The following is a 14,313-nucleotide window of genomic DNA, read 5'->3' as shown; positions in this document are numbered from 1 at the left end:
GCTGTACAAGAACTGGACACTAGGCAGTGGTGAGGATCGAACTCGAGTCAAACGGTGAGCAGTCTCGTACACCGTCATGTTCGCTGCTAGAACAACTGGCACTAGCTTTATCTGGTGAACTGCTCCCCGAATGCGCAACAGCCCATTGGCTAACTTCAATGCTAATTAACTCGAAACGGCGCAATGTATCGAACTATTTTCTTAACAATTATTTCTCAATACAACCTTACTTGATAAAACGTTAAAGTTATTTACTGGTATAGGCTGACCCTTCTAACTCTCCTTAGGCGTGTTGTTCGTGGTGTTTCGGCAGATTTTTGATATCTCATGCTGGAATCAGACCAAGCAAATACTGCTCATCCCGTCTTCCTTGCGATGAACATTGTGGACGGAAACGTCAATTTCTTACCAAAAACTGATGTTTAAAGCGATATTTTACGTGCCACTTCTATGAAGAGGTCCCACATTAGCCTAGTACGATATTCGTTTTATCTGTAAGTACACTCCTGGAAATGGAAAAAAGAACACATTGACACCGGTGTGTCAGACCCACCATACTTGCTCCGGACACTGCGAGAGGGCTGTACAACCAATGATCACACGCACGGCACAGCGGACACACCAGGAACCGCGGTGTTGGCCGTCGAATGGCGCTAGCTGCGCAGCATTTGTGCACCGCCGCCGTCAGTGTCAGCCAGTTTGCCGTGGCATACGGAGCTCCATCGCAGTCTTTAACACTGGTAGCATGCCGCGACAGCGTGGACGTGAACCGTATGTGCAGTTGACGGACTTTGAGCGAGGGCGTATAGTGGGCATGCGGGAGGCCGGGTGGACGTACCGCCGAATTGCTCAACACGTGGGGCGTGAGGTCTCCACAGTACATCGATGTTGTCGCCAGTGGTCGGCGGAAGGTGCACGTGCCCGTCGACCTGGGACCGGACCGCAGCGACGCACGGATGCACGCCAAGACCGTAGGATCCTACGCAGTGCCGTAGGGGACCGCACCGCCACTTCCCAGCAAATTAGGGACACTGTTGCTCCTGGGGTATCGGCGAGGACCATTCGCAACCGTCTCCATGAAGCTGGGCTACGGTCCCGCACACCGTTAGGCCGTCTTCCGCTCACGCCCCAACATCGTGCAGCTCGCCTCCAGTGGTGTCGCGACAGGCGTGAATGGAGGGACGAATGGAGACGTGTCGTCTTCAGCGATGAGAGTCGCTTCTGCCTTGGTGCCAATGATGGTCGTATGCGTGTTTGGCGCCGTGCAGGTGAGCGCCACAATCAGGACTGCATACGACCGAGGCACACAGGGCCAACACCCGGCATCATGGTGTGGGGAGCGATCTACTACACTGGCTGTACACCACTGGTGATCGTCGAGGGGACACTGAATAGTGCACGGTACATCCAAACCGTCATCGAACCCATCGTTCTACCATTCCTAGACCGGCAAGGGAACTTGCTGTTCCAACAGGACAATGCACGTCCGCATGTATCCCGTGCCACCCAACGTGCTCTAGAAGGTGTACGTCAACTACCCTGGCCAGCAAGATCTCCGGATCTGTCCCCCATTGAGCATGTTTGGGACTGGATGAAGCGTCGTCTCACGCGGTCTGCACGTCCAGCACGAACGCTGGTCCAACTGAGGTGCCAGGTGGAAATGGCATGGCAAGCCGTTCCACAGGACTACATCCAGCATCTCTACGATCGTCTCCATGGGAGAATAGCAGCCTGCATTGCTGCGAAAGGTGGATATACACTGCACTAGTGCTCTGTTGCCTGTGTCTATGTGCCTGTGGTTCTGTCAGTGTGATCATGTGATGTATCTGACCCCAGGAATGTGTCAATAAAGTTTCCCCTTCCTGGGACAATGAATTCACGGTGTTCTTATTTCAATTTCCAGGAGTGTATTAAGAGCAAAAGCAAAACATGAACACTAATCAGTAGATTAACTTTTCATAACTGGTATTCACAGTCACATAACATTTTTTTAAAGACATCATGTTTAAGCCAGTGACTGTAAGATTTTTTATTTGCAATATTGTAATTTCGGCCATTATCAAGTGCAGATGTTTGGGCTGTAAGCCATATCAACTTCATACACACTGAGACCTTTATATGTCGTTGTCATTTGCTGTTGTATACATTTGTAACGCTGCTAAGTAGTGCGAGCACACATCTCCATGTATCGTAAAACAGCACAGGCTGTATATACTCATGTTTGTTCCACCATCACTAGTAACTTTTTCACTAAATCACAGCACCGAACGACTGTTTACAGTCTTTAGGAGCCTGCTGTGGTTCAAATGGCTCTGCGCACTATGGGATTTAACTGCTGAGGTCATCAGTTCCCTAGAGCTTAGAACTACTTAAACCTAACTAACCTAAGGACATCACACACATCCATGCCCGAGCAGGATTCGAACCTGCGACCGTAGCGGTCGCGCGGTTCCAGACTGTAGCGCCCAGCCTGCTGTGGTTTAGTGAAAAAGTTACTAGTGATGGTGGACCAAACATGTGTATGTACAGACTGTGCTGTTTTACGATATATGGACATGTGTGCTCGCACTATTTAGCAGCGTTACGAATGTACCGGGTGATAAAAAGTCAGTATAAATCTGAAAACTTAATAAACCACGGAATAATGTAGATATATTAGTAAAAATTGACACACATGCTTGGAATGACGTGGAGTTTTATTAGAACCGAAAAAAACAAAGTTCACAAAATGTCCGACAGATGGTGCTGGACAGCAGAACGTCAGTGACTGCGCATGACACTCGTGTATAAAAGGAGCTGTAATGAGAGAGATAATCAGATGCGGCAGCAGTCGCAGCATGTTGACGTTACCCGAAAAGGGGCTTTTAGTGAAGCTGTATTATCAGAATGGGGAATGTGCTAGTTCAACGTTACGATCCTATCCCCATAGGAAGCGGAGGGCATTTGCGGTGTGGGCGTTTCAAAAGATGGCTGAAGATGACGATCGGTTGAATAACGTGTTGTGGACCGGGTAAAGGTGTGTTGACAAATGGAGATGTGGCGAAGCCACGGGTTGTTTAGACGTTAGACCCCGTAGTGGCTGACCGGGCACAAGGCGTACGGCTGCTAAGACAGTTCAGGAAGAAGTGGAGACTGTAGCGGGTTCGTCTACGCACGGGGAAGTCAGCGCTCGTGCAGTCGCACGTCGCACCGGCATTCCATACACTACAGTTTGGTTGACACTGAGGCGTACCGTCTTCGAGGAAATGCGTGATTCTGGTTTTGTAACTGCTACCGTGACGGGTGAGAGGTACGCCGATGGGTTACAGATTCGAATCATACCCAGCCCGGCTGACAAACACCTGGTGGAACGTACGATGTTTATGCAGGATGGTGCTCCTCCCCATATTGCGTGAAAGATCTCTTGCGCACGTCGTTTGGTGGTGATTGTGTGCTCAGCCGGCTCTTTCGTCATGTTTGGCCTCCCAGGTCCCCAGACCTCAGTCTGTGCAATTATTGGCTTTGGGGTACCTGAAGTCGCAAGTGTATCGTGATCGACCGACATCTCTAGGGATGCTGAAAGACAACATCTGAAGCCAATGCCTCACCATAACTCCGGACATGTTTTACAGTTCTGTTCACAACATTATTCCTCGACTACAGCTATTGTTGAGGAATAATAGTTGAGATATTGAGCATTTCCTGTAAATAACATCATCTTTGCTTTGTCTTACTTTGTTATGCTTGGTATTGCTATTCTGATCAGATGAAGCGCCATCTGTCGGGCATTTCTTGAACTGTTGTATTTTTTTGGTTGTAATAAAACCCCATGTCATTCCAATCATGTGTGTCAAATTGTACCTCTCTATCTACATTATTCCGTGATTTATTCAGTTTTCAAATTTATACTGACTTCTGGATCACCCGGTATACAGGGTTTTGCAAAAAGGTACGGCAAAACTTTCAGGAAACATTCCTCACACACAAAGAAAGAAAATATGTTATGTGGACATGTGCCCGGAAACGCTTACTTTCCATGTTAGAGCTCATTTTATTACTTCTCTCCAAATCACATTAATCAAGGAATGGAAACACAGAGCAACAGAACGTAACAGCGTGACTTCCAACACTTAGTTACAGTAAATGTTCAAAATGTCCTCCGTTAGCGAGGATACATGCATCCACCCTCTGTCGCATGGAATCCCTGATGCGCTGATGCAGCCCTGGAGAATAGGGTATTGTATCACAGCCGTCCACAATACGAGCACGAAGAGTCTCTACATTTGGTACCGGGGTTGCGTAGACAAGAGCTTTCAAATGCCCCCATAAACGAAAGTCAAGAGTGTTGAGGTCAGGAGAGCCTGGAGGCCATGGAATTGGTCGGCCTCTACCAATCCATCGGTCACCGAATGTGTTGTTGAGAAGCGTACGAACACTTCGACTGAAATGTGCAGGAGCTCCATCGTGCATGAACCACATGCTGTGTCGTACTTGTAAAGGCACATGTTCTAGCAGCACAGGTAGAGTATCCCGTATGAAATCATGATAACGTGCTCCATTAAGCGTAGGTGGAAGAACATACTGACGAAACCAAAATGAGCTCTAACATGGAAATTAAGCGTTTCCGGACACATGTCCACATAACATCATGTCTTTATTTGTGTGTGAGGAATGTTTCCTGAAAATTTGGCCGTACCTTTTTGTAACACCCTGTATAACAGCAAATGACGAAATGTAAATGTGCCAGCGTGTATAAAGTTGACATGCCTTAAAGCCAAAACGTCTGCACTTGATAATGGCCTGTGGGCGAAATTGCAATAGTGGAAATAAAAAGTTTAACAGTCACTGGCTTAAACATGATGTCTTTCAAAAAAACTAACCAGTAGCCCAGCACTGACAGCACCACCCTGGCGTGCGCTGACTCCTACCGACGTGAAGCAGCGCTGTTCAATCGCTGCTGGAGTACTGCGTGTTTGTCGTGTTTTACTACTGATTTTAGAAGATATCGATAAAATGAACATTGTACTAGACTGATCTGGGATCTCTCTACCAAATGGGCACACGTAAAAAAGCACTCTGAAAGTAATTTTTTGTGGCGGGAAATACACGGAAGGTTTCCGTCGACACAAGGAATGGCATGAAACTTGTGATTAGCAGTATGGGTTCGTCTTGACTTCAACTGTGCTTTTCAAAAACAACACAGGAATCATCTACCGAAATACCAGAGAAAATATACGTGATGATTCTTAGGAAGGGCATTCTATTACTAAAATGATAATATAAAAAGTTAGCAGCTTTCATATTGGCTTTACATTCCCTTAATTGGAACTTTATAGTTATTAACAGTAATACGCCTCTTTTTGGCTTCAGTTAATTAATAAGAATAAGGGTATATTGTTTACCAACCTTTCAGGTCGGAACTGACTATATATACATGTCTGTGTGTGTGTGTGTATTTGAATCACACTCTCGTCCTTTGTAACAAGTCAGTAAATATAATAAACGTTGACGCGTTAGAGTTTCTGTGAATAAATGGCGTGTTTCACCAGATAAACAAAGAATTCAGAAACTGTGAGCAAATGGGTGCTTAACACTTTATCTTCTTCTCCTGTGTTTACTGTCAATATTTTAGATGGGCAAATATATATGGAAGGGTGATTGTCCTATGTGATGTTACATGCAGGTGAATACACTTCGCTTCGAATATCTCACAATTCCGCGCTGTAATTATTAATGACAGTATACGAAAATTAGAGGAAAATTTGGGGAATTCCAGCCATTGACAGATTGCACCCACTCGTACTATCACTCGCAGTTCAGAACCCTTGATCCTGGCTACTCTGCTATCAGGCAATTAGTGAAGGATTAGGCTGTGTGGATGTCATGAGACTGATCCAAGCTCCCGAGCTGCGTCCAGCTCTCGCCCCCCACATGAAGATGGTGACAGGAGAACTAAGAGTTACGACTGGAAACGTATGTCGTACTTTAGTAGGGCGTCAAAACCCATTCTACAAAGTTAAGTCCAGACAAGGAGTTCAAGTAGTGCATTCCCGCTGACAGTAGTTCCGGCAGTTTAAATGCAAATACATATCGTGATGTAAATATTCCCACGAATTTAGCAGTGGCCATGTGGCGAGCACAAAAACGGTATTTAACAAAAAAAAAAAAAAAGAAAGCTTCATCCACATTCTGCACAAAAACGAATCGCTCACATAGTCAACGTGGTGGATGAATTACAGCACCGGTGAAATGAGAGGAGTGTGTAAATGCATGGAGAGTGTCAGTTTGGCAGTACAAGACATTACTTGCTGTGGACGATGTCCTATGGCCAGTTCCAAATAGTTAATAGAATGACATCGTTAATAAATATACATTTCGATCAGAAATCAGTAGCTACAGTAGAATACTCAAAATTTCTAGGTGTATGCATTGATGTGGGGTTGAACTGGAAAAAACACACTGAAGATCTGCTGAAACGTTTGAGATCAGCTACTTATGCTATTAGGGTCATTGCAAATGTTGGCGATATGCATCTCAGTAAATTAGCTTACCACGCCTATTTTCGTTCTCTGCTTTCGTTTGGCATCGTATACTGGGGTAACACATCATAGAGTAAAAGAGTGTTCATTGCACAAAAGTGTGTAATCAGAATAATTGCTGGAGCTCATTCAAGATCATCCTGCAGACACTTATTTAAAGAGCTAGAGATCTTCACTGTAGCCTCACAATATATATATTCACTTACGAAATTCGTCATTAACAATTCGAACGAATTCAAAAGTAATAGCAGTGTACATGGCTACAACACTAGGAGAAAGGATGACCTTCACTACTCAAGGTTAAATCTAACTTTGGCGTAGAAGGGGATAAATTATGCTGCCACAAAAGTCATTGATCACTTACCTAATAGCATCAAAAGTCTGACAGACAGCCATATAGTATTTGAAAGGAAAATAAAAGAATTTCTGAATGGCAACTCCTTCTACTCATTAGACGAATTTTTGGATATAGTAAGTTGGTAATGTCCCCACCGTCCACCCCCCCAAAAAAATTAAAAATATTAAGTGTCATGTAATGTTTTGTGTAATGTAATATCTTGTATAGACACCTTTTAACCTGACACGTTCCACATCATTACGAAGTGTCATATGCATGATCTATGGAACAAGTTCTAATCTAATTTAATCTAATCTAAAAAAGGAGATGATTCTTACACTGTTGTCGGCGGAGGTTATTTTCGGTACACCGTGGAATTTTTCGCAGTAGCTGACCTTGGCAGTATTCTTGGCTATGCCATACTTGCTGCAAAACAGTACCTGCTTTTGAATATGTCCAGGTGCTGTGTCTACGCCAGAAACGGTACACTGCTAGATACCATATGAAATGAAGTCTCAGTGTGGCATAGGAGCACCAGTCGCCTACCAGAGGGCGCACATGGAAGGAAGCGCTTTGGGCTTCCGCCACAAGACATTCAAATTGTCCAATCAGCTGCCGATAGTTACGTCTGCCACAACAGAGATCGCTGGAACCCGGAACTATCTGATGCCTCCGCCAAACAGACCGCAGATTCGCAGTAATACGCCGAGCACCAGATTTAACCGGCCTCTCGAGTTGCCTGTAGTTATCGGACAGTTCTCGGCAGTTATCGCCCAGCAGATGCCTGAAAGTTATCTACAGTTGCCGACCAGTTTCACCTTACAGAGAGCTGACGCCGAGTGTCGGAGATTAATTGAAGCGACAGTCAAATTGTCTACATACTGGGAGACAGGCGTTCGATTTTCTGTTACTGCGCTCACACTGAACTTCAATTACATTAGTTAGTAATCACCCACTGTTGGGTTCACAGCCTTAAATCAGTCCCACGCCTTCTCACAAAGAAAATGCTCAGAATATTTTGATGTACATCAATTTAATAGACGATTTTTGTTGTTTATCATGTGTTTCCGCAGTTAGTTGGCTTAGATATAATGCCCTGTAACGTGACCGCGATGAGTACGCAAGTATGCCACTTCCCTACAGCCCCAAATCCTTGTAGCTGGGGTTCACTTCCTGCTACTTATATGTTGACACTTAATTTACTGGCGAATGACACCAGATATGTTTATATTACCACTCACGTGCGTAGTAAGACACGTTATGTGCGATTAAACGCATATGTTGTGCATCATTAAAATATAACTACCATTAATTTACATTTATGAAACACTGTCACTGTCAAACTATTGTCTTCAAGGTTTTCTCTGTCGTGATTACGCAATGTCACTTCATTTTCACCCTGTGACGAGCCACTTGCCATCAGATATACATGTATTTACAGAAGTAAGTTTACGTTTAGTATGCATTTTTGGTGTTATCTCTCTTGTCATTTTATATTACTATAAGTATTTTGTTCATATTCTTCTATTGTGGATAAAGATGTCATAAGGCATATATTATCGTCTCGAGATACAAGTATCTTTCTAATGGCAAGTTTACATTCTCTGTCTGTAAATATTGTAGTGCAACGATAACGTTATCTAAGGGAATGATCCATTTCCGTGTAAACTGAGGATGAAGTTTTTACGTTTTGTTTGTGGAATATTGGTTGTGTGCTTGCCACTTGGCTCGGCCTCGCAGGGCGTGAGGAACCGTGGGTATACATATACCACAGCAAGTTCTTTGGCTCAGACTGCTGAAACCTACATTCCAGAGTGTCACGATTTAACGTTGTGGAGTGTGCTTTAACCTTCCACAAAGGTTCTCTATTTTTCTAATCTCTTCACAATTAATATGGTAGCTGTTTTTGTTTTCATTGCACTTGAAAATGACAAATTATGGAATACGAAATTGCAGAAGAATGACTGCATTGTGGACGTACTCTTCCTTAAAAATATATTGTTACAATATCATGTACAAGACCCTCCATCTAGGGAGTAATGATGTGCATAAGTATAGGTTAGGCACAAAATCGTACAGACCGGTTCCTAAGTATTATTCTCTTGTAATAGACTGTCACCAAACTGGGTTAACAGAAAACATCAAGAAAAATGAAACATGACTTCCGTGCTCAGTCACCAGTTTGTTTAGTTAGAGCGGAAACATCAAAAAGTAAGAAATACTCCAGAAAAGCGACGTGTGCTGCTTACAGGATTACTCTGTGTGTACACTTCAATTCGTGTGAAGAAAATTAGTATTTCCTTCTATACACATCGCGTGTAACTGTGATGACGTTAAGATTTGAGAAATGTGTGTTTGTAGATTCGTACCACCTGTGAAAGGAACAGGAATAAGGGAAAACGACCCTAGTAGACCACGCACGTTCTGACACATACCGTGCGGTAGCTTGCGGAGTGTAGATATTGTGTACAGTTACAGTATGGGTCCATTAAAACTGCGCCACCAGAAAGGATAGCAATAACAAAGTTCGGCATTCTGCTTCCTGTGAATGTACGTTATGGTAGAGGATTGGGGAGTGTACAAGTTGTACAACTTGAAAAATGTTGCCACGCCTGCAGGCGACAGTGGCTGCCACCTACCTGGGCATCGAATCGAATTGAGGTCAGGCAACTCAAACTTAACCTTTTCATCTATTACCACCATATACAAGCGCAACGCAGTTTTACTGCTATACAATAACAACATGGCTTCAAATAATTAGCACAAAAGAATGGCCCTGAATTGGAAGAAATCCTAAAAATAGCCCATAATTTTTGATAAGTCACTCACCTCACTGAAAATCTTTACAACACGAACTGTAGCAATTACAGCAAGCAGCAACTACAGCCTTCTAAATAAAAAGATTCTAACTACTATAGGCTCTAACTACTAGGAGGCATATGATTAGCAAAAGAAAGATTTTGTTGAAGAGCAAACAATGTATTTACCAGATTTTACCTTATTCATGTGACATCCAGTTCCAAAAATTATATAGTCGTCAATAATTCCACTATCCAAACATCACCAACTACATCTATCCTCATTTTACGATGCATGTCCTACCAACACTGAGTCTCCACGAAGGACACGTGTCCAAGCCGTCCGCTCGCTAACTGCTAACTGCTACTCCATCCAACCAAAGAGTCTCTTGCCGTGGGTGCAGAGCGCTGTCAGCGATATTAACACAGTCTATAGCGCTGCCGACATACAAACATATAAACAGGAAACAGGCTACTTACAGAGTCCTGCAGTCGTAGTGACTGGCTAGTGGTGACCTGCCAGTCTCTCAGCTTCCAATTGTCAGATTCTTTTAATGAGTGTCTGAAAACCGTGCTACCTAGGGCAACAGTTGAACAACCACCACAGAGAGGCATGTTGTGGCATCACAGGCTGCTCCCACTGGCACCACAGGTTATCACCACCCCAGGTGCGGAGGCAGGTTGACGATGTTTACAGTCTGGCAAAATTGATTCTCTCAGAGCCTCCACACACAGACATGTCCACTGACTCATCTGAAATGATAACGTTGTGTCACCCCTCTCTCCTGCGCCCTCATTGGATGCAAAACTGTCAGTGTTCTTTCCTCTGCAGCCACATAAAGGAAAGCCACAACAATGGCGATCGTGCTGCCCATGTGGTGCTCCACATGTCTTCACACTGCCTGTGGTGCTCCACATATCCTCACACTGTCTGTGGTGCCCCACATATCTTCACAATGTCTGTGCTGCTCCTCATATCTCCTTATTGTCCATCGTGCTCCACATATTTTCTCACTGCCTGTGGCACTTCACATATCTTCACATTGTGTGTAATATTCCACATATCTTTTCAGTACCTATGGTGCTCCACATATCTTCTGGCTGTCTGTAATGCTACACACATCTCACACCTTCACACTGGCTGCAGTGCTCCACATATCTTCACACTGTCTATGGTGTTCCTCATATCTTCACAATGACTGTACTACTCCACCTATCTTCACACTGTCTGCGGTACTTCATATACTTTTGGACTGTGTGCATGGACACTTGTATTCCCATACACCAGTGTCTTCCTGTCTCAGGGTAAGTGGCTTGGCTGTACGATCCTGCAGTACAAAGCCAAATAACGCGTTTGTCCTGTGGGTGTTAGTTGTGTGTGGCTTTTGAGATAGTGTATGGCGTTGGCTTCTCTCTTACTGAACTCATTGAGTCTGTGTTCGCATCATATGCATATCCAGCCACGTAGCACACTTCACGCCAGTTTGGAGTTTGTCCAAGTTGCCTTCATGATCCCTCCGTTTTAATGGTCAGCAGTGTATAATTACACAATAGCTGACAGTCAGTTGGGGAAGAGCTGTAGAGTAGGTACTACATGTGAAGGGTGTGTCGCAGAAATCGATAGAATGAGAATGCAATTGAAGCACAGAAAAAATCATTTAAAGTAATCTGAGGAAGAATACAACATCAAGATGAGAAACAGCTGAACCAAATTATACTGAGAGCTAAAATCACACTCAACCCATTTAAAATTGTAGCTAAGAGACTGTCTTCTGCTGTAAGCCATAAACAATATGGCGGCTGTAAACAAATAAGTATGAATAAGTACACGAACTGCAGAGGAAGTAGATGCATGTTACGATACCGGACTATTTGTAGCTTATCAGTAAGTATAACAGCTTAGTTACAAATTTTGTTTCGTTGCAGGGATATTAATTTTACATAAAGTTACATTGTAATGCGCTTCCCAAGAAAGATTCGTAATTTATGTACTGATTGGTAATTGGTTATTGATGTCCTTCTCTCGCTCTCGATATATGTTTCGGCAATCTTTATCAGCACGAACTGTAGAATTGCAATTTGTTGAGTCAATCGTAAAAATTTTTTATTCTTATCTGGCACGTATGCCGTGTGATATTACTGTATCTTCAGTTCGATTGTGAATCAAACCCTGCGTCGTGCAATTAATTCTGTTTGCACACCTTTCCATACGATCCACTACATCTCTCCAATCATTTACGCGTAAGGTACATCTACATCGATACTCTGCAAACCACATTTAAGTGCTTGGCAGAGGGTTCATCGAATCACCTTCACAATTCTCTGTTATTCCAATCTCGTATAGCTCACGGAAAAAACGAACACCTATAACTTTCCGTGCGAGCTCTGATTTTCCTTATTTTATTTTGGTGATAGTTTCTCCCTATCTAGATCGTCATCAACAAAATATTATCGCATTCAGAGGAAAAAGTTGGTGATTGAAATTTCGTAAGAAGATTCCGCCGCAACGGAAACACCTTTGTTTTAATGATGTCCACCTCGTATTCTGCATCATTTCAGTGACACTCTCTCCTCTATTTCGCGATAATACAAAATGTGCTGCCCTTCTTTTAACTTTTTCGATGTACTCTGTCAATCCTATCTGGTAAGGGTCCCACACCGTGCAGCAGTTTTCTAAAAGAGGACGGACAAGCGTAGTGTAGATAGTCTCTTTAGTAGATCAGTTACATTTTATAAGTGCCCTGCCAATAAAACGCAGTCTTTCCTAGGTCAGCAAATCCTATGAACGTGTCTTGATTTTTCTTTAGTCTTACTTCCATTATCAATCGTAACGTCAGAATTGCCTCTCTGGTGCTTTTACCTTTCCTGATCGTCATCTAGCACATACTCAATTATCTTTTTCATTCTTTTGTGTATTACTCTTGTCAGCAACATCGATGCATGAGCTGTTAAGCTGATTATGCGACAATTCTCGCAGATGTCAGCTCTTGCAGTCTTCGGAATTGCGAGAATGATATTTTTCCGAAAGTCAGACGGTATATTGCCAGACTCATATGTTCTACAGGAAAACATGAGCAGTCGTTTTGTTGCCACTTCCCCCAATCATCTGAGAAATTCTGATAGAACGTTATCTGTAGCTCCTGCTTTATTTGATCTTAAGTCATCCAAAACTCTCTTAAATTCTGATTCTAATACTGGATCCCCTAGCTCTTCTGAGTCGACTACTGTTTCATCTTCTATCACATCAGACAAATCTTCCGCCTCATAGAGGATATCAATGTATTCTTTCCACCTATCCGCTCTCTCATCTGCATTTAACAGTTTTTTATAAATAACACTATGTATTATATGTGTCCCACCTAAAATGGAGCTTGAGAATAATTTACATGGAAATATTTAATTTGAATGTGTATTGTGAGTTACATAAAGAGAAGGCCTGATTAATTACATTCAGACTGTCAGTTTGCTTGTGTGCTTGCCTGCTTAGTGTGATATTTTCTCTATTTCGTACTTTTCTGCATCTATTAGGCTGGTCAGGTTAGTTTCCTTTGGCTTACTGTGTAAAAAGTCAACTGTGATTAGATGTGTACAACTGGCATCTGAGTACATGCTTAAGAAATCTGGGCAACAATTCCGCGAATATGTGTACATGTGTAAATTTTATTGCTCTTTCTTTACAATGCAGACGTAATTTTCTGGCCTTTTTTGAATATTCCACCATCTCAAATGTGTAAAACAATCAAATTAAACTCTCTTGTGTTTTCTATAAGTTGTTGTTGTTGTGGTCTTCAGTCCTGAGACTGGTTTGATGCAGCTCTCCATGCTACTCTATCCTGTGCAAGCTTTTTCATCTCCCAGTACCTACTGCAACCTACATCCTTCTGAATCTGCTTAGTGTATTCATCTCTTGGTCTCCCTCTACGATTTTTACCCTCCACGCTGCCCTCCAATACTAAATTGGTGATCCCTTGATGCCTCAGAACATGTCCTACCAACCGATCCCTTCTTCTGGTCAAGTTGTGCCACAAACTTCTCTTCTCCCCAATCCTATTCAATACTTCCTCATTAGTTATGTGATCTACCCATCTAATCTTCAGCATTCTTCCGTAGCACCACATTTCGAAAGCTTCTATTCTCTTCTTGTCCAAACTATTTATCGTCCATGTTTCACTTCCATACATGGCTACACTCCATACGAATACTTTCAGAAATGACTTCCTGACACTTAAATCAATACTGGATGTTAACAAATTTCTCTTCTTCAGAAACGCTTTCCTTGCCATTGCCAGCCTACATTTTATATCCTCTCTACTTCGACCATCATCAGTTATTTTGCTCCCCAAATAGCAAAACTCCTTTACTACTTTAAGTGCCTCATTTCCTAATCTAATTCCCTCAGCATCACCTGACTTAATTAGACTACATTCCATTATCCTTGTTTTGCTTTTGTTGATGTTCATCTTATATCCTCCTTTCAAGACACTGTCCATTCCATTCAACTGCTCTTCCAAGTCCTTTGCTGTCTCTGACAGAATTACAATGTCATCGGCGAACCTCAAAGTTTTTATTTCTTCTCCATGAATTTTAATACCTACTCCGAATTTTTCTTTTGTTTCCTTTACTGCTTGCTCAATATACAGATTGAACAACATCGGGGAGA

The sequence above is a fragment of the Schistocerca serialis genome, chromosome 6, assembly GCF_023864345.2.
Source record: "Schistocerca serialis cubense isolate TAMUIC-IGC-003099 chromosome 6, iqSchSeri2.2, whole genome shotgun sequence".
NCBI lineage: Eukaryota > Metazoa > Arthropoda > Insecta > Orthoptera > Acrididae > Schistocerca > Schistocerca serialis.
This window is presented reverse-complemented; position numbering follows the sequence as displayed.